Raw genomic sequence first — 19,850 nt, 5'->3', positions numbered from 1 at the left:
CAAGAGATTCATGCTGCAATTAAAGCAACAAAATCCAATAAGGCAGCAGGTCCGGACTGTCTTCCCGTGGAATTTTACAAGATACTTCAGACGCATATCTCCGCCACACTTATGAATCTATTTAATTACTATTTTGTTAAAAACAATAAATGCTCCCCATATTTTGCTGCGGCGGTAATTTTGCGGATTCCAAAAAAAAATAAAGATTTAGAACTTCCAGAATCCTATAGGCCTATATCTGTCTTAAACACAGATTATAAGATCTTGGCTTCAATAATAGCCAACAGATTAAAGCCTCATTTAGGTAAGATAATCCACGAAAACCAGGCGGGTTTCATGACAGGGAGAAATCCCACAAAAAACATTCGTAAGGTTATGACATTGCTTGACTTTTTCTGGAATAAGTTTAAATCATCTAGACGGGAAGACTTTCCGGACCTAGCCTTATTAACGGTCGACGCGGAGAAAGCGTTCGATCGCATCTCTTGGAAACATCTATTTTTTGCATTAGAGCAATTTGGTCTCACCGGTCACATACTGGAGTTTACACAAATAATATATTCTTCTCCAATTTCGTCTTTATTAATTAACGGTGAGATCTCCCAACATTTATTATTGCAGCGGGCACCCGACAGGGTTGCCCTTTATCGCCACTGTTGTTCAATATATCACTAGAACCATTCGCTATCTTGCTCCGTCAACAACTAGAGGGGATTCGTATAGGTGAACAAAAAATCGTTCTATTACTATATGCTGATGATATAATTCTGTGTATGAGTAACATTTCTCGCAGTCTTGCCTTATTATTAGAATCCACAGAACTCTTTAGTGCAATTTCGGGATACAAAATCAATTTTACCAAATCAGATCTTTTATGGATTAATAAAAAAAACAAGATATTATGCACCCGTTTCATGAAACATCGCAAATTCTGTATCTCGGTATTAAATTAAGCATAAACCCGGAGGACTGGTATAGGCTCAATTTCAGCAAATTTTTTCAGGAGTGTGCGCAACGGGTAGAGGGGTGGATAAACATACCCATCTCCTTGTCGGCCAGAGCGACTCTTATAAAAAACACTTTCCTAAAATATTTTACCTTATGCAAAATATCCCAATTCCCATCAAGAAGGCTGATATAATGAAATATAATAAAGCTTGCACCAAATTACTTTGGAAGGGTACTAGAAGTCGTATTTCGACCATACGCTTAACATGTAACAAAGATGCGGCCGGAATGGTCTTGCCGAATTTGCAATATTATAGTTTAGCCGCTAGAGTAAAAGTGCAATTGACTGGATAACCGAACAAGATCAGGTTGCTGCAGTTCCCTGGGAATCTGCCCTAGTGAAACCATTTAGACTAGATGCTATTCTTCACTGTCCAATGACCGATTTACCCTCTTCACTTTTTGCACTTTTAACATTCAAAAACATCATATCTGCCTGGCAGGAATTTTGTGTGTCTTTAGATAATGTTCCATATGCTTCTAAATACTTACCTATTACAGGAAACCCAAATTTTGTTCCTGGGCTCTGTTCAGCGATCTTCAGGGATTGGTTTTCTAAAGGGCTGATATATGTGGCACAAGTTGTAAAAGCAGATTCAACTTTGTTATCCTTTGCCGAACTAAGACAGCATTTCGGCCTCTCTAATAAAGAATTTTATGCTTATTTGCAGTTAAGGCATTTTATACTCGAACTTAATCAAAAATACGGAAGAGAGTGGTCTCTTATTTCAACCGCAAATTAACAATTTCAAAATGGGAATATACTCAATGAATCCGTTTTATGCGCATCTCAATTTTAAATCTTCTAATGAGCAGAGGGAATATATAGTAGCTAAATGGAGTAAAGTTTTGCCTGAAGTAAATAGTCAAACTATAATGAATGTATTTAAATTTATGGAAAAAAGCTGGGTTTTGACGACATGGAAGGAAACGCAGATTAAGATTGTCTTTATGTCTTATCTGACTCCTGCTAGATTGGCAAGGTGGTACAAGATAATAAGTAAATGTCCTAAATGTTCTTCGCCCAAGGCAGATCTTTTGCATTGTTTTTGGGCTTGTCCTAAAATTTCACAATTTTGGTTGAAAGTAGCATATTGGATGCGCTCAACGCTTAAACTTGCCTATCATATACAAGTAATCGATGTACTTTTTTTGGTACAGTCTCAAACTGTTCCAGAAAATGTTAAATTAATTAATAAGATCATTTTGCTGGGACGTAATATGTTATTGAGGGCATGGAAAGCTAAAACTGCTCCGAACGTGAAAGAACTTAAGAACGCTCTGTTGATGCAGTTTATCCATGAACAGATAAATTTACAAAATCCGTCAGATACACGATTAGCTGAGTTCTTCAGGCAATGGAAAATCTTTATCTTATCATTCCCTATAGAAACCCAAATTAGTCTGGTCAGTCCATTCAAGGAGACTGTGTATGTTCAACTACAAATTCTGGCTGGAAATTTCCCCAGTGTCTGGTGCAACAATGTCAGAAGCCCGCTAGAGGCAGGGACGGGAGAGAGAGGAGTTGAGTAGAGGAGAATTCTTTTCAATATATTTTTTTTTTTCTCTCTTCTCTGTGTACTATCAGAATATAGATAATTCAGATTCAGTCAGATAGAGTATAGAACACCTTGGGAACACGTTGTTCGGTCAGGTGCCGAGAAATGTATATTATTTTTATTTGTCGTTGTTGTTTGGTTATTGTCAATATTGTATCATATTTTTACGTTGTATGTATGGTAAAAAGATATAAAAAAAAGATATTAAAAAAAAAAAAAAAACAATGGTTACTTAAAAGGGATTTTGGTTCAATCTTCATTATTTTAGGTTGGTAATACCGAGATTGCCCTTAATGTTTCTGCTGCTCGATATAACCGGAAGTACCTAGAGTGTACCTGACTTGGGTTCTATATCCGGTTTCGCTCTGTGTTCTATTTCCAGTAGATTTGTGATCACTTCCGTTATGGGTATTTGGCGGTACGGGTCGCATGGCCTTATTTAGCGGGTATTTTTATGATATTCTATGAAATGGCCAATCATAAAAGTTGTGCTATTACTTCATAAGAAGTGTATGGTAAATTATCGGAAAGGATCTGAACATTATCTTTAGGTATACAATACTACTTAATGACATATAAAAGTACATATAAAAAATGAATACAAAAATAAAATAGTCGTCCATAAAAGCAAGTGAACCAGAATGGCTGTGGTAAAAGACACTGGCACATGTTCATGAGAAAATGAACAAATAAACAAATAAACAGTAAACATATAAATACCCATAATTTGAAACATAGGGTAAAATCAATAATTTAAAATACAAAATGCAAATGGTGTAAAAATTGTGTAAAACATCGGCATAGATAATATTTAGATTGGGATAATCATAACGCTCAAGTTGTCTTTAAAAAGGGGGGTGTAAAATATAAAATTTTACATCGCTTGAGAAAGGCTGCAGTGGCAGCTGAAACGCGTAGCGTTTAACTCTTTTTCCAAACTTGTAAGAAATTGATAGTCTGGGGATATCCGCTTTGAGGATACCGAGTCACTTGGAACAAGAGAGTGACGGAAGACTACTGAGGACGGACCATCCTGTGTTGAGAGACATATTGCCGCCAGCGTGATTTGAGACGCTGACAAATAGTAAGCGGAGGTCTCAGAAGAATCATCGGATACTTGGAAACACGTCCCTGTTCCAAAGTAAGACTTTTATTAACTTGGATTTAACCATAAATAAAAGGATAATACTATAAAGACAGCTTTTACCGGTAATAGCAGAACAATATTTCAGAGACTTAAAATATACACTGTGTTCATATCTGGATATTATAATAACATTGGAAAAGGAACTGTTTGCCTCATCTTGTCACAAAGGAAAGCAACTATCCACAATTTCTACTATCCACATATTCCAATATACAATACCTACACCGTTATATACCATATACAAAATTTAGATAGGATTTGACTAGATCACGCACATTATATAAAATATATATATATATATATTAGGCCTGTCAAAAATAATCGTTTTGACGATGCATCGCGATGCGGCATGAAACGATTCTGCATCGATGCGCTGAGACGCGATAATCGATTAACGTTACCCACGTGACCAGCCTCCAGGAAACGTAAAAGAAAGTGCGCGAAAGTGCGCGGTACATCGTTTTGACGTCACTGACGTCACGTCACCCAATAAAGCAACATGGGCGCTCATGGGCGGTCTCTTGAAGTGCCGAAGTTACGCAGTAGGAGCAAAGCAGCAAAGCAGGAGTTTGTTGCCTGAGATTGATGATGGTACACGGCGGTATACTACAGCTACACGGCGGGCTCATTTTTATTTTGTGGGAGACAGAGGAGGAGACCTATGGTGAGAATTAGACTAACTAACTGTTTGTTTAGTTAATAGTTACCAAAACGTTGTACATTTTGCCAATGCCATGCCATAATTGCCATTGCCATGCCTGCCTATTGCCTCAACTGCCTACTACTTGCCAATAGGTAAGAGCAAATCAATAAGGGGTACACAATCACATTTATTACACAATAAGGGGTAACAATTAAATACTTGCCTTATTTACTTAACGTAGTATGCTGAGCTGACTGAGGCTCAGGCTGCTGCATAATTAATTGCTGCATTATTGAATAATATTGCATATATAAAAAATGTATTATAAATAAATATAGTATACTATTATTGTCTAATAATGTCTCTATTAGTCTAATCTGTATCTATTATCTACATGTTTTTCACATGGATGGATGGCCTGGTCTGAAGTTCTAATATTTTAATAATATATTAATTCAAGAAAGTGCATGCAATTTTAAACAACTTTCCCTATTATATAATTTGCTTATCCTTTGTTGAAATGCATAGCCTCCTCCTTGTGCACAAAGTATTATATACTTATAGTAAGTAATGTGTGTGCTGTGCAATGCATTGCTAATATGTCATCAACAAACGATATCTGAGAAGTATGAAGCAAATTAAATAATAGAAGAGTTAGTTATGATGTTTATTTAAAATTGTATTCTCTATCTGAATCATGAAAGTAAATGTTTGGGTTTTTGCACCTTTAAGTGTGTAATATATTACAGTAACTGTGTCAGTGAGTGAGTGATGTCCCCTGCAATTATCACAATGCAATTTGTTTTAAAATTTATGTTCGCAAAATGTATGGCATTGGCAAAGTAGTTGAAGTTACTAGTACTTGTTGATTTTACATTTGCGGCTTGACATTTTGACAACTGGAACTTAGTGTATTTTCTTTTTTTTTTAACACTGACAGAGTTTGACGTTGACAACAACATCATCCGTCACATATGTACATGTCATGCTAAAATGACAGAGGGAGACAAAAAAGATAGAGAGATAAAAAATGCACCTAGCATTTTAAAAGCAAGCATCTGGGCACATTTTGGATTTTATGAACATACTGGAAAGCACGAATTGGACAAGACACACGCGGTTTGTAAAGCCTGTCACACAAAAATTAAATACCTAGGGAATACTACTAACTTGAGAAATCACGTTAGACGTTTTCACTCTGAGATGCTAACCCCTGCCGCTGTCGCCAGTGCCACTGCCAAGGAAATAACAAGACTAGCTGAAGCTCATCAGCCAAGAATTGATGCAATGCTGTCAACTTTGCCACCCAACTCTGAAAAAGGGAAGAGAATAACCAAAGCTGTGGCAACTTTCATAGCGAAGGACCTACGGCCTTACTCTGTTGTGGAAAACCTTGGGTTTCGCAACCTGTTGAAGACACTAGAGCCACGTTATAAGATCCCGTCACGCAATCACTTAACAGAAAACGTTATACCTGCACTCTACCAAGAAACAAAAGCTCAGGTAATTGCATCAATGAGCCAAGCCAGTCGAGTCGCACTAACGTGTGATTCATGGACTTCAGTCACGACGGAGTCTTATGTAACAGTAACTGCACATTACATTAGCAAGGACTGGAAGATCTTGTCGCATGTGCTGCAAACGAGAGCAGTTTATGAGTCTCACACGGGTTCTCATCTGGCGGAGCTACTGTCTCGTGTCGTGGAAGAATGGCAGCTGTCCGATAAATCTGTAGTGCTTGTGACCGACAATGCTTCGAACATGATTGTTGCTGCTCAAGTTGGAAAATTCCCTCATGTAAAATGCTTCGCCCATACACTGAATCTCGCATCCCAGCGGGCGCTGAAAGTGGCCACGCTCTCCAGGCTTTTAGGCAGAGTGCGACGAATATCAACATTTTTTCACCGCAGCACTACAGCAAACCACTGTCTGAAAGAAAAACAGAAATGTCTTGGCCTGAAGAATCATAAGCTAATAACTGATGTGACAACAAGGTGGAACAGCTCATATGACATGGTCGAGAGGTTCCTAGAACAGCAACCTGCAATCTGTGCCACATTGTTGTCTCCAGAAGTCAGAAAAAGTGAGTCAGATCTCTGCACTCTCAACGAAACAGATGTGTCAAATGCAGAGGATGCTGTGAGTGCATTAAAGCCAATGAAAGATGCAACCACACTGATGTCAGAAGAGCGCAATCCAACTGTTTCTCTCATTGCCCCTCTAAATGCACAACTGCTCCAGAACATGACAGACACCATGGGAGACACACCCATGATCCATGAGATCAAGAATGCCATCAAAACAGATCTCCTGAAGAGGTACAGCAGTGAGGCAGAGAAGAAGATACTTTATACAGCCTCTGCCCTGGATCCTCGTTTTAAGGGACTGCCTTTTATTCTCACAGAGGAGGAGAGATTGGAGATATACAGAGGAGTGACTGAGGAGGCTGCATCCTTGGAGGTAATTTTAATTGCATCATGTTTCTTGAATAGATGTGAGCTGTTGTATGCATTTATTTATGCATTACTGTCTCTCTGAGCACACACATAGCATTAGCTGGCTGGCTGCTCGAGGTAATAATGAATGCTATTTTTTCTATTCTTTTGTTCAAACACAGATTGAGTGTACTAGTACAGTTACATCTAGGAGGACAAACGTGGATGAAGTGCCACTGCCTGAGGGAAAAGAAACTCTGGAAGAAGAATCAGCCATCGAGGAGGATAACCCTTCTCCTCCCAAAAGAAAGTCCACATCGCTTCTCATGACTTTGCTGGGACAGTCTTTCACTGACACTGAAGGTACAATAGAACCCAAGACCCCCTATGCCAAGGCTGAAGAGGAAATAGAGAAATATTGTAAAGCCCCATCTCTGCCTCTCACTGAAGACCCTTTGAAATGGTGGCATGTACATGAGGTCATATTTCCCCTCCTCTCTCATTTGTCAAAGCGATACTTGTGTATCCCAGGTACAAGCGTGTCTGCAGAGCGGGTTTTCTCCACTGCAGGAGATGTGGTAACGGCTAAAAGAAGCACCCTCAAACCAGAGCATGTGGATCAACTAGTGTTCTTACAGAAAAACCTACATATTCCATAATTCTGAGTAGTGATTCAGGTTTATAATATTAATATTTAATGTTTTTTGGCACATCCAGAAGAAAGTGCTGTGTGCCCCACTGCCCAGTGCAGACTACTGTTAAGTTATTTTATATTTGTTACTGTTATATAGCTTATAGCTTTTTGAAAAATGAAGCTTAAAACCTTGAGTAAATCTTTGTTGGATCACAAAATATACTAGTACACTACACGACACGACCGACCACGTCACTCTGTCACAGTCACACACACACACACACAATACAAAAGAAACAACACACAACTGCACACACCTCATGTGTGCGTGTCAGTCAGTGTCACCCTTCACCATGATTCACTCTTTTTATTATGTGTGTTTTTTTTGGTATTGTTTGACTGTGTGTGACTGTGACTGTGTGTGTGTTGTGTAACAATATATTTGTGATCCCATAAAGATATTGATAATCAAAGTTAGTAAATCTAGTAGTTCAATGCTACTTCTTGTTTAATGTCTATTACTACTTCTAGTGTTACTGTGATGTTTGCCAATCAGGAAGTGCTCTGTTTTGTAGATGTTGTGCTATTGTTACAGCACACCCCTGTATTGTTTGCAATGCAGTGAGTGCATAGTGCACACTGCATAAGGGATTATTAATATTATTCATTCACACTAAAAAATTGTCTATTTTAAATAGACCCTTTAAGAAAGATATCATATGTTTTTGTTTATGATCCCAATTCCCAATCCCAAATGCCATCCCACCCACTCCCAGGCAGATCTGTAGGGGTTAACCGAATATAACCAACCAGTTAACAATAACAATGTGTGTACTGCAGTGTCTAACTGTCTCTTTATGAGTGTGTGAGTGTGTCTGTGAGTGAGTGCCAGTTTGAAAAGTTTGTATGTATCTCATTCTCTATGAGTGTGTGTGAGATGAGTGTATTAACTGCCTTTGAATTTTTTTGTTTGTATGTGATTGTGTGTCTGTCCCAGTGTCACTGTCTAAGTGTCTATGAGTGTGAGTGTGACTGTGGCTGACTGTGGTGCCATTGAATGTTTTTGTTTGTGTGTGTGTCCCACTGTGTCTCTAGTGTCTGAGTGTCTAGTGAGTGTGACTGTCTAACTGTCTATGAGTGCACTATGCAGAGAGTGAGACTGAAGCCAAACCCCACTATAGGGGAAGGAAAAGCCTTGAGTAAACCTTGAGTAAATCTTTATTGGATCACAAATATACTGTACACTACAGACAGTACAGCACACACACAGTGCCACACACAACAGCACAATACAAAAATAAAGCACACACACCTCAGGTGAGTGGCGTGCCACCCTTTCTTCACCATGATTTACTCCTTGATGTCTGTGTCCTTTTTTATGTATTGTTTGTTTGTGTGTGACTGCTGTGTACTGTTCAGTGACAGACTCAGTCACTATTCAGTTGTGTGTAGTACTGCTTTAACAGTAACTAATAACTAACTAATTATATTTGTGATCCCATAAAGATAATATAATCATCAAGAAGAAACTGTAGTTATAGTAGTTCAGTTCAATGCTACTTGTTTTAAATGTCTCTCTCTCAGTCTCTAGTACTATTGTAAGTCTGTAACTGTGTAAACTAATTGTATATGTCACAATCACATGTGTGTTGTGTGCACACTCTGTGCTTTTGTGTTGTGTTCCAGATTCTTCACGTGATGTTTGTTTGCCACAAATTGACAGTCATGAAGGCACAGTGGACTGCACCTGTAATTTTGTACCTATAAGGGATTTATGTTTTGTTTTCTGAGGACAATTTTCACACAAATAAGGTATTATGGTGGTAACTTAAGCTTAACCTATCTATTTGGGTTTTAATTTAATGTCTATTATATTATTATTACTAAGTAAGTAAAGAAATTAAATTAAAACCAACATAGATAGGTTAGACATTTATTTGTTGTTCATGTTTCTTTACAAGTGTATAGTGTACTACTTACTAATATATAATATATACATTTAAATATTTTCTTTTACTGAAGAAGTACACTGTGAGCACTGCACTTTTTACACTACGTACTCTGTAACTACAGTTTGATGCCATAATATTGTTTCCAAACCAATACAACAATTGCCATTTAGTATTTACTGTTCTATAAACTGTTGTTGTCTGCTGTGTTCAGACTTTGCCACAGGAAGAGTGTCCTTTTTTGAGCTAATAAAATAAAAAAAGAGTTTATTTCAATACTTTGACTTCTTGAATTTTTTTTTCTGAAAAATTTAAAAATTGGGCAGAAATAGTGCAGTAATCGTGATGCATCGCGATGCATCGTAGAATCGAATCGTATCGAATCGTTACGATGATAATCGTAATCGAATCGAATCGTGAGACAGGTGAAGATGCGCAGCTCTAATATATATATATATATATATATATATATATATATATATATATATATTTTTTTTTTTTATCTATTGTAGATATTGCTCGAATGGTTCCCTTAGGTTACTGATGCAATGTGTCCAATTCATTTAAAATATATTTTATAGTGCACAATTTTCTGATTGGCCAATCTATAACTATTTATTATCCTTTTTATATTATTTATTTTTTATATATTTTATCTTCAAATATTTTTTTAGTCAAGACTATTTTATGTAACATCTGAGATTTGTTATATCTATTAAAGGATCAAATACATAGTATAATTTATTTTAAATTTTTAAAGTTTTGTGCAATAAATTACAATTTCAAAATCCAATCTGTCTCTCATATATTACATATTGTTTATCATCAAGTAAATAGTTTAGTTGTGTAATTTCCACTTAGATAGCTATCAGCATAGCCACAGCTTTAACATACAGCAATGCTAGTATACTTATTCTATTTTGATGTTATCTTAGCCAATGTTCTTTAGGTCTTTTTCTTAGTTTTAAAGAGGCGCCGCCTGCGGCCGGAGCGGTGCAACCTAACGCTAACTACAGCCTGACGACCTTTTATACAAACAACTGCCTGAATACTACACCTAGGTAACCCCTTCTTTATGCATAGAAACATAACACTTTCCCAACAAAAATTGTGCTCACATTAGTTTACAGCTTTAAGACATTTAGCACCTGAGTTCTTTACGGTTTATAGATTTGGTATTAACTGACGATATCAATTTATCATATAGATGAGGTGTAAGTGGTGGAGGGGTGAACTACTACAGTTTAATCCAGACATGGGCCAAATCAGGACATTTCTTAACATTAGTTTTATGCTGCTATCCTGGATCATTGCACATACTACATTCTATATTTAAACTATGATTGTGTGCCCATGTCAATCTGGCCCTTCTAGCCTCACTATTCTTAGTTTTCATTTCTCAATACGCTGTGGCTTCATAACTAGCTAACTCTCAAATCATTGTCAAATGATCTAATATTGCTCGGAAAATGAATGGTAATACATTTTCTTCCACCTCACATATTGGGAATTCCTCATAATTTCCACATACCTGGCCCCATACTATTTATATTAGCACCTTTACCTACCGCCTTCAATAAGATGCTATTAGATGGGCTACTGCCCTTTATGGAAAGGGTTCCCTTATTATCTGTATTTTATTAGGGGATAGTGAGCCATATATATATATATACACGTTTATAAGCATGTGTTTGTATACGAAAATTATTATATACAACTACTGTATTATAACCTGTGCACTCTCTCTCTATACGCAATTCTTATGTGTGGTGCCTGTTGCCCTCCTAACTCCTTAAACAGGTGCAGATACCGGACTTTATACTGGAACTTGATCCAGAGGCTTTAGGTAAAATAAACCAGCTGTCGTTCAACACATTCACACCCTTCAGTTTTGCCTGCAGTCTTGCAGCATAGTCTTATGAACGCTGGCCTAGTTAGGCTATACAACAATATCTTTGCTGTATGACTTGGATAGTCTGGGGGTCTGATGAGGGCTGTGAACTGCAGTCTTTTTGTGAGAAGTGTGCTGCTTTGCCCTGTACTACCTTTAACTTGGAGAGTTTGTACACTGAACCATTGATATTAACATCTCAACCACTATAAGGTCTGCTTGATCCAGCTTGTTTTGGTCTACGGTTCTATGAAAGTAAACGATTACTTCCCAAGGCTGTCTCCGCCTAAAAAAAAAAAAACGACGCCATGAGCCACAGATCAAGAACACAGGATAGAAAGCTTAAATCAGTTGTGGATACCCAGGCTATGGATTCACCCCAGATGGATACTGGCATTGGCATTTCAAATGACCATGGATCTCTACTACAAGAGCATAAAGCATTTTTTTTGCCAAAGATGGATTCATTACAGGCTGGGGTAGACACAATCACCAGAGAGATGAGGGCATTTTCCACACGCCTCACGGCCTCTGAACACCGGATTTCAGAGGTTGAGGATAGACAGCAAGAATCAGATAGTTCCCTCAAAAATCTCCTGGAACACTATCAGTACTTGCAAGACAAGGTGGAGGACCTTGAGAATCGCAGCAGAAGAAACAACTTACGGATAGTGGGAGTGCTCAAAGGAAAGACCCCGTCAGGTTATCTGTAAGTGTCTAAATTATCAAGACAAAATTAGCTATATTGAGAGCCTACAGAAACGTAAACGAACTCAAATATTAAGATCAACGCCTCTTGCCATTTCAAGATTTCTCTACGGAGGTAACAAAAAGGCGCAAAGAGTTCTCTCCTCTCTGCTCGCAACTTCATGAGCAGGGGCGCAGTGTCGCCCTTTTGTATCCAGCTAAGTTGAAACTTCTTACAGCTTCAGGACCCAAGATATTTCACTCACCAGCAGCAGTCCGAGCTTACTTGGCCTCTGAAAAGAGGCAGGACAATGGTTGATAAAGTATGACACAGTAATGCTTTGTCTTTCCAACAGTACAAAATGTATAGTAACCTTTATTTACAGGTGTTTACATTGTTTTTATTGTTATCTTATGTTTCAGTGAAATGTCTATCAAGTGGTTTTCTATATCCTACTCAGTCTTCATCAAAAGAATATCTTTGGCATCAGTTAAGCCTAGAGATTGAACCTGTGATTGTATTCTGTACCTCATTTGAATCTGGGGAGGGGGGGTCTTTTTTTTTTTTTTTTTTTTATAAGGGACCCTTCACTAGTCTTAAGTCCCTTTATAATTCATTCTCAACATTGTATGCCGACATAGCATTCAGACAGAATTGGTACCTTGCCCTCATATGTTGGGTTCCTTTTTGTCCACTAGGGCCCCTTTGATGTCCCATCTCTGTTCCCTAGGAGTGTCCCTTTTCTTCTTGCTATTTTCTGCCACTTTTACACCTCATATGGGTACATGGAAGGATGACAAGATCATTAAGATTCTATTTTACACTGATAACATTGTTGTGACATGCCACATAAGATTGTATCTGTTTAAAGCTGTTATTGTTTTTATTCATTCATATCAGGGAGAACTTCAGTTATATGATGCTTTGACCTCCGCGGACTGGGACCCTCAGAGACTTCATCCAGTTTCATGCACCAAGTTTGGAATAGTGAGCCATACACCTGCTTCCCCCTTTGCATCATTTGTAAGTTATAGATATATCTTTGTGCACAGTTATATCACGCACCCCTTTGCATTAATAGTATCCATAAATAGCTAGACCTCTTAGGGTGACCTCATGGAACGTGGGAGGCATCACATCCCCGGCAAAGAGGAGCATGATTTTACAACAGTTAAAAAAATTACAGACAGACATAGCTTTCCTACAAGAAACTAAGTTAACAGTGGAAGAGCATGAGAAACTAAATAGTCAGGGGGTTGGGCAGGTGTTGTACTCCCCTACAGAGGGCAGAAAGAGGGGGGAAATAAGGGTCTCCCAGTATCCTTTACGCGAGTAGTTGCAGATAAGAAAGGTAGATACATCATAGCTCTTTTGCAGGTAGACTCCTTCACAAATACAATCTGCAATGTTTATGGCCCGAACGATTACTGCCCCAGTTTTTGGACTAACCTGCTGGCAAAATTGGCATCTTACGATGCTCCTTATATTGTTGGGGGGGATTTTAACTTGGCTCAGGCCTTACGGTTAGATTCCAAGACCCGAACTCGTCTAAAAAGGCTAGGATACACTTGGCTAGGCATAAGAGAGAAGTCACCTTAGTTCAGTCATTTAAAGATATATTAGACTTAATAGATTTATGGAGAGCACGTAACCCCGATAGGGATTTTCCCTATTTATCAAAGTTGCATAACTCAATGTCTAGGATAGATTATTTCCTAACCTCTCAGATCCCCCATACATCTATAAGCCAGGTGACGATTTCGGATCATGCCCCGATTTCTTTGATATTACAACCAGCTCCTGCTATTGCCTCTAATACAACATGGAGGTTTCCCTCGTACCTCTATGGTAACATAGATTTTCACAAACACCTTCAAGCCTCTTGGACACATTATGCAACAGACAATACACAACACCTTGACGACCCAGACTTGTTTTGCCATGCCTCAAAGGCAGTGATGAGGGGGATGTATAACCTCCTTTACTGCCCATCATAATAAAAACCTCAAACGGATAGATAATGAGTTTCTTTCTAACCTCACAAACGCATACAACAATTATTTAGCTGACTCAACACCTATGACTAGATGACATTATTATGACCTTAAACTAGCTAGAGATACCTTCTTAGCACAACGAGATTTTAGATTTAATATAGCCAGACAAGGTCGATATTTCAGGTATGGGAATAAATCGGGTAAACTTTTGGCGAATATAGTTAGGGCTTATAAGCCGAAATCCTACATTTCGGCCATTACCTTCCAGACACATTTAGTTTCCGATTCGAAAGAAATTATGGCAGAATTCGCAAATTATTATTCCTCTCTGTATTCCAGTCAGGTAGTGGACTTAGACAAAAAGCAGAAGTTCTGGAGTTCTCTGAAGCTCCCTAGCTTATCTGAAGAACAAAAAGCGTCTCTGAACGATAAAATTAGTGTGCAAGAGGTCATTAAAGCAATATGCAATATCAGGCTAGGGAAGGTAGCAGGACCAGGCGGCTTACCCTCAGAATATTATAAATTGTTAGGTGAAGACATAGCGCCCATCCTTTCTTCTCTATATACAGCTTATTTACAGGGAACCACGGAGATAAATTTTAGATTCTCTGAAGCGAATATCGCTTTACTGCTCAAGGCTGACAGGGATCCTACCAATACCGCCTCTTACCGTCCAATTTCCCTACTAAATGGGGACTATAAATTATTAGCTAAAATACTAGCAGACAGATTATCCCAGATTATGCCTTCCATGGTGCATACAGATCAAACAGGCTTTCTTAAGCGCCGTTCATCGGTAACTAATATACGTAAGACTTTAGCAATTACAGCTAATTATTGGTACAACACCCATTCCTCTAAGCCAGATCACCTCCCCGATGCCTGTCTTTTAGCACTTGATGCTGAGAAGGATTTTGATAGGATTGAGTGGGATCATCTGCATACTACTTTGGAGCCGTTTGGTTTTGCAGGCTATTTTCCAAAGTTTCTCCACAGACTGTACACGGCTCCCAGAGCGACTTTCATCATTAATGGAGGTCCCACCTTTTTTGTTGCAGAGAGGTACGAGGCAAGGCTGCCCACTTTCCCCACTGTTGTTTGATCTGGCTATAGAACCTCTGGCCTGTTACATCAGACAGAATTGTGAGGGTCTTCATCTGCAGGATCACAGAGAACATCCGTCGTTATATGCGGATGACTTATTGCTTTTCATAGGGGACCCGCATGCTAACTTAAATAAACTTTTGACACTAATTGACGAGTTTGGGGCCTTCTCGGGCTATAAGGTGAACATAGATAAGTCGGAGATAACCTGGCTACAGAACTCGCAAAACACTGCAATACCATATAAAGACCTTAAAATTACAGATGGCTCTTTTAAATATTTAGGTATTCACATACATATTAATCCTAAAAAAATATATAGTCTAAATTATGGGGAAACTGTTAAACATGTTATCCAGATGCTTGTTGGATGGGCGAAGTTGCCGATCTCCCTCTCAGGCAGGGTTCATCTTTTTAAAATGGTGGCGCTACCTAAACTTCTTTATCAGTTGCAGATGCTCCCTCTTCTCCTTACACATTGAGACATCAATTCTCTGCAAGCGGCTCTAGGGCGCTTTATTTGGAAAGAGAAAAAGCCTAGAATAGGAAAATCCTTTCTTTTCATGCCATTCAACAGAGGAGGACTTAGGCTTCCAAATATTTTATGGTACAATTGGGCGACTATCTAAATTGGCAGTGGACTGGCTGGTAGGAAATAATTATTTTACGATTCCTGCTCTCGAGGCGCGCTTGATTAATCCAATAAACATTGCGTTTCTCCCTCATGCGGATTTAACCTCTTTACCAGTACATATACAAACACATATCCTCTATCGAGACCCCCTGAGGGCTTGGGACAAGATCTGTAAATTTTGGGGTACACGAAGGACTGTGAGCAAATATTTACCAATTCAAGGCAATTTACAATTCCTCCCGGGGTACACTACGGAAGCATTTAGAACGTGGCAACATACGGGACTTACCACACTTAGACAGTAAATTAACCTGCTGACTTTGGAGGTTATACCTTTTCAGGAGTTACGTAATATGTTTAACCTCCCTAGCACTCACAGCTTTGCTTACTTCCAGTGTAGACATTACATACTTAAGCTGAGATCTGAGGGTACACTAACCACAAACACAACCGATATAGACAAGTTATGTGCTTTGGCTAGGTCGGGGTCATACACTATTGCTAATACATACAATCTACTACTCCAACACTGTGAGGGCCACATAGAGCAAAGGATTGTATCCAAATGGTCTGGTGTTACAGATTTAACAGTAGATGAAGTAATTGAGGCTAGTTTGAGTAAAATCCAGTCCATAATTATTTCAGCAAACCTGAGTGAAACACACCTGAAAATTATACAGCAGGCATACATAACTCCTAATTTGCGCTCCAAATGGGTACCAGGGGCCCAGAGATATTTGTACAAAATGTAGTCTCCCCTCTCCAGACTGGATTAATTTGTTTTGTAATTGTCCCAAATTGTCTAGTTTCTGGAATAAAGTCTCCTTCTAGTTATCCAAATTGATTAAAACTCAGATACGTTTCTCTCCTCAGCAGATTATATTACTGCTTCCAGGGGGACAAAAGCATAATTTTGATGCTTTCATTTCTACAGTTATTGTCCTAGCAAGGCAGTCAGTTGAGGACAAATCTCCCCCCTTTCAATACTTTAAACAAAAGATTCACCTTCAAATGTTAATAGAACAAGCAGATGTTAGGGGGGACCCGGAGAGGAGAATTAAAAGATTCCTGTATAAATGGGAACCATACTTGTTAAGCTTGCCAGCAACCGTTAGAGACAGAATAATCTACCCTTTCAGAAATAGCCTTTATATCCTTAAAGAAAATTTTAGAGGCAACTGGTGCCTTTCCAATTGCCCTAGTTAGGTCTCTCCCCCTCTATACGAATCTTATATTGTTGTCTCGGGTCCCGGTCTGCGGAGGAAGGTCTGGGGTTGTTGTGGATAAGTTATTATTTATTTGTTCTGTTTTGTTTGTTTTCTTGTTCAAAAATTTGTAAAAAAAAAAAAAAAGGATTCAGATCACTCTTTGATGTCTTAGTCGTTTGGACCTTGTATATCATGTTTCTTACAAAAGCATGAAGGACTCTTGGATTATGTGATATATGTCATGAACGGACTTACAGGGCCGAAATATGGGTAGCATTAAGCATAAATTTGCATCATCAGGTCAAGGTTTATCCAATTGTATCCATGCCATTTCTTTGTAGGACTTGTTTTGAGTGTAATGGATCCTATTACTATAAATAAAGTTATTAAAAAAAAAAAAAAAAATCATTATCAAGCAACAAATACCTGTATCTTAACCGCCTAAATCAGAAGCACAACATTGGTATATCAATGGAAGAATTTAATGCAGGGACAGCAGTAGCAAATAAGTAAATGTGCTGTTCGATCCTAATAGTACTTACTTTAAAATATCTTTGAAGGCACTGTAACCATGCTCTTAAAACAATCAATTTAGGGGATAGGAACCCCATGGCAGAACCTGCTGTGATTGGAGATGTAATCGCAGAAAATCCAGCATGTCTGCAGAAAGAATAACACACATGCAGGAAATGTTAGCACTTTAACTTTGCAGCACTGCTTAGCATTAGACTGTTCTCTTCAAACAGCGCTATGCTCTTGGCTGCACTATGTAGCTTTTCCTTAACACAGTGCAACCAGAGCAAAGTGCTTTTTGAAGGGAACAATGAAATATGGAGTAGCGCTGCAAAGCAGCAGTGCATTTATTGTTGACTGGCTCTCAGGGACATTTTCAACTTCTCGCCCAACCTTTCACCGGCTGCAAAGCTGTGACTTCTGAATGTAAGATGTTCTTGTGAGCAATGCACCTTTTTTATAACTACACTGGTGATTTAGTGTAACTACCTAATTTAAAATTGAATTTTATTTTAAAATGACCTGCAGACAAATTTTCACTAAAAAAAATTTCAGCGCAGAAAGTGAAGAAAAGTTCTGCCTCTGGGGATAGGAATAACCACTATTGTGGAAATTGCATTTACTGTCACTCAAAGGGCAGCTGCTTAGATTATAAACATCTAACCTTATTGCCATAATTGTTTTCCTTTATTTTATTTTTGCCTTACTGCTGTATTGCTTCCTCTTTGGGACAAATTGAGTTTATTCCTTGGACTGGTAGTAAACTCAAAAAAGGATGATTTGATTTCTGACAGAAGCTGTTGTATTACCCCCACTACTATCAACGGTCTCTAAAAAAAATTAAAAAAAAAAAAAAAAAACCACGATTACTGCGGAGTCATAGGTCTCCTACATGTAAATACCAAACCATTACCTTAAAGGTAAGGGTAAATCCATTTTTCACCATTCTATCATAGCACTTTTTTTTTTTTTAAATGAATAAAATCCAAGTTGTGTCCTCTGTAAAAATATGCATGAAACTAGATTTTAAAATGTCAGTACAGGTGGCCCTCGTTTTACGCCGGTTCAATTTGCGCCGTTTCAGAATAACAACCTTTTTTTCAGTCATGTGACTGCTATTGAAAAGCTTTGAAAAGCAGTGCACTAATTAAAATAGCCAGTAGGTGGAGCTGTCCGCTTGTTTTGCAGCAAAGTTATGCAACTTAACAGAATGAAATTGATCTGTGTACACAGAGCAGACAGCTATCGAGCAACAAGATTTAGCAGCCACTTCCCTATTATTTTCCTGTCCAGCTGCTTGAGGTGAGGGTGCCTAACTGCCTATTAATCTCTGTAGATTGAAATGCATAGAATAGGTGCAGACCCAATATTATCTAACATGCTAACAATTAACAATGCAGAGAACTGATTGCAGAAAAATGCAAGTAAAAAATTGTTTTTGTTCATTAAACTTAGTTTGATGATGATGCGATCTGTTGTGTGATTATTTAATTAGGTGCTGTTAGCAAATGTTTTTGTTCATTAAACTTAGTTTGATGATGATACAATCTATATTAGGTTTATAATGTTCTTTAGCATTTTAAGTCTTCATTTCAAAGCTTTAAAAATAATGTATTAGGTGTTACTTATGACAATTTTGAGAGGGGCCTGGAACCTAACTCCCTCACTTCCCATTGACTTACATTATAAACTGGGCTTCAATTTACAATGGTTTCGATTTACAACCACTCCCCCTGGAACCTAACCCTGGCGTAAACTGAGGGCTACCTGGGTATCTTGTTTGATTACAAAGGGCAAGGGAATACATTTGACCACTGTATTTTACCATTCATACTTTTTTTTTTGCCATTTGACACATGCACACAAGCTTCCCCAGTTCACTATATTTTAAAACGTTTTAATAAGTGATATTCATACACTCATATAAATAAGGTCAACAATTTCAGAACACAGAAATATTGGATAGCAAAATGTTGGCACTGCTCTTTTCTGCATGGCTACCTCTCTGCAGCACCTCTGCCCAGGTCAAAGCATTATTATTGTTATCATCAGGTATTTATAAAGCACCAACAGATTCTGCAGCGTTATAAACATAGCCAGTAAACAAGATAACATTTATAGGGATCAAATGAGTAAAGGGCCCTGACATTTGCACTGTTTTAGTTGGCTCTTATGAAGGTGATCTACAAACAGCTGGGCTCATAGGCTTACATGCTAAGTGGTTTAAGGGGATAGAAATGGAGTTAAGAAACATTAGTGTAGGTTGTATGCATGCCTGATTAGTAGTCTTTAGGAAACACTTGAAGCTAGGGGAAAGTCTTGTGGAGCGAGGCAGAAAGTTCCATAAGGCAGCCAGTCTGGAGAAGTCACTTACCATGACACTGTGGTGAGCATATTTTAAAAAGAGGATGGGTTAGGGAAGGAGAAAGAGTATTATTAT

At 38.3% G+C, this 19,850-nt stretch overlaps 1 protein-coding gene across 1 annotated transcript in view; it reads right to left on the bottom strand.

The window, feature by feature from the left end:
• USP9X (ubiquitin specific peptidase 9 X-linked) overlaps window positions 1-19,850 on the bottom strand; it is a gene marked incomplete in the record, with an annotated part of 1,177,890 nt that overhangs the window by 1,148,246 nt on the left and 9,794 nt on the right.

Source organism: Bombina bombina, chromosome 3, assembly GCF_027579735.1.
Source record: "Bombina bombina isolate aBomBom1 chromosome 3, aBomBom1.pri, whole genome shotgun sequence".
In the NCBI taxonomy this organism is placed as follows: domain Eukaryota; kingdom Metazoa; phylum Chordata; class Amphibia; order Anura; family Bombinatoridae; genus Bombina; species Bombina bombina.
Note: the sequence above shows the minus strand (reverse complement) of the source record. Positions and strands in the feature narration are given on the sequence as shown.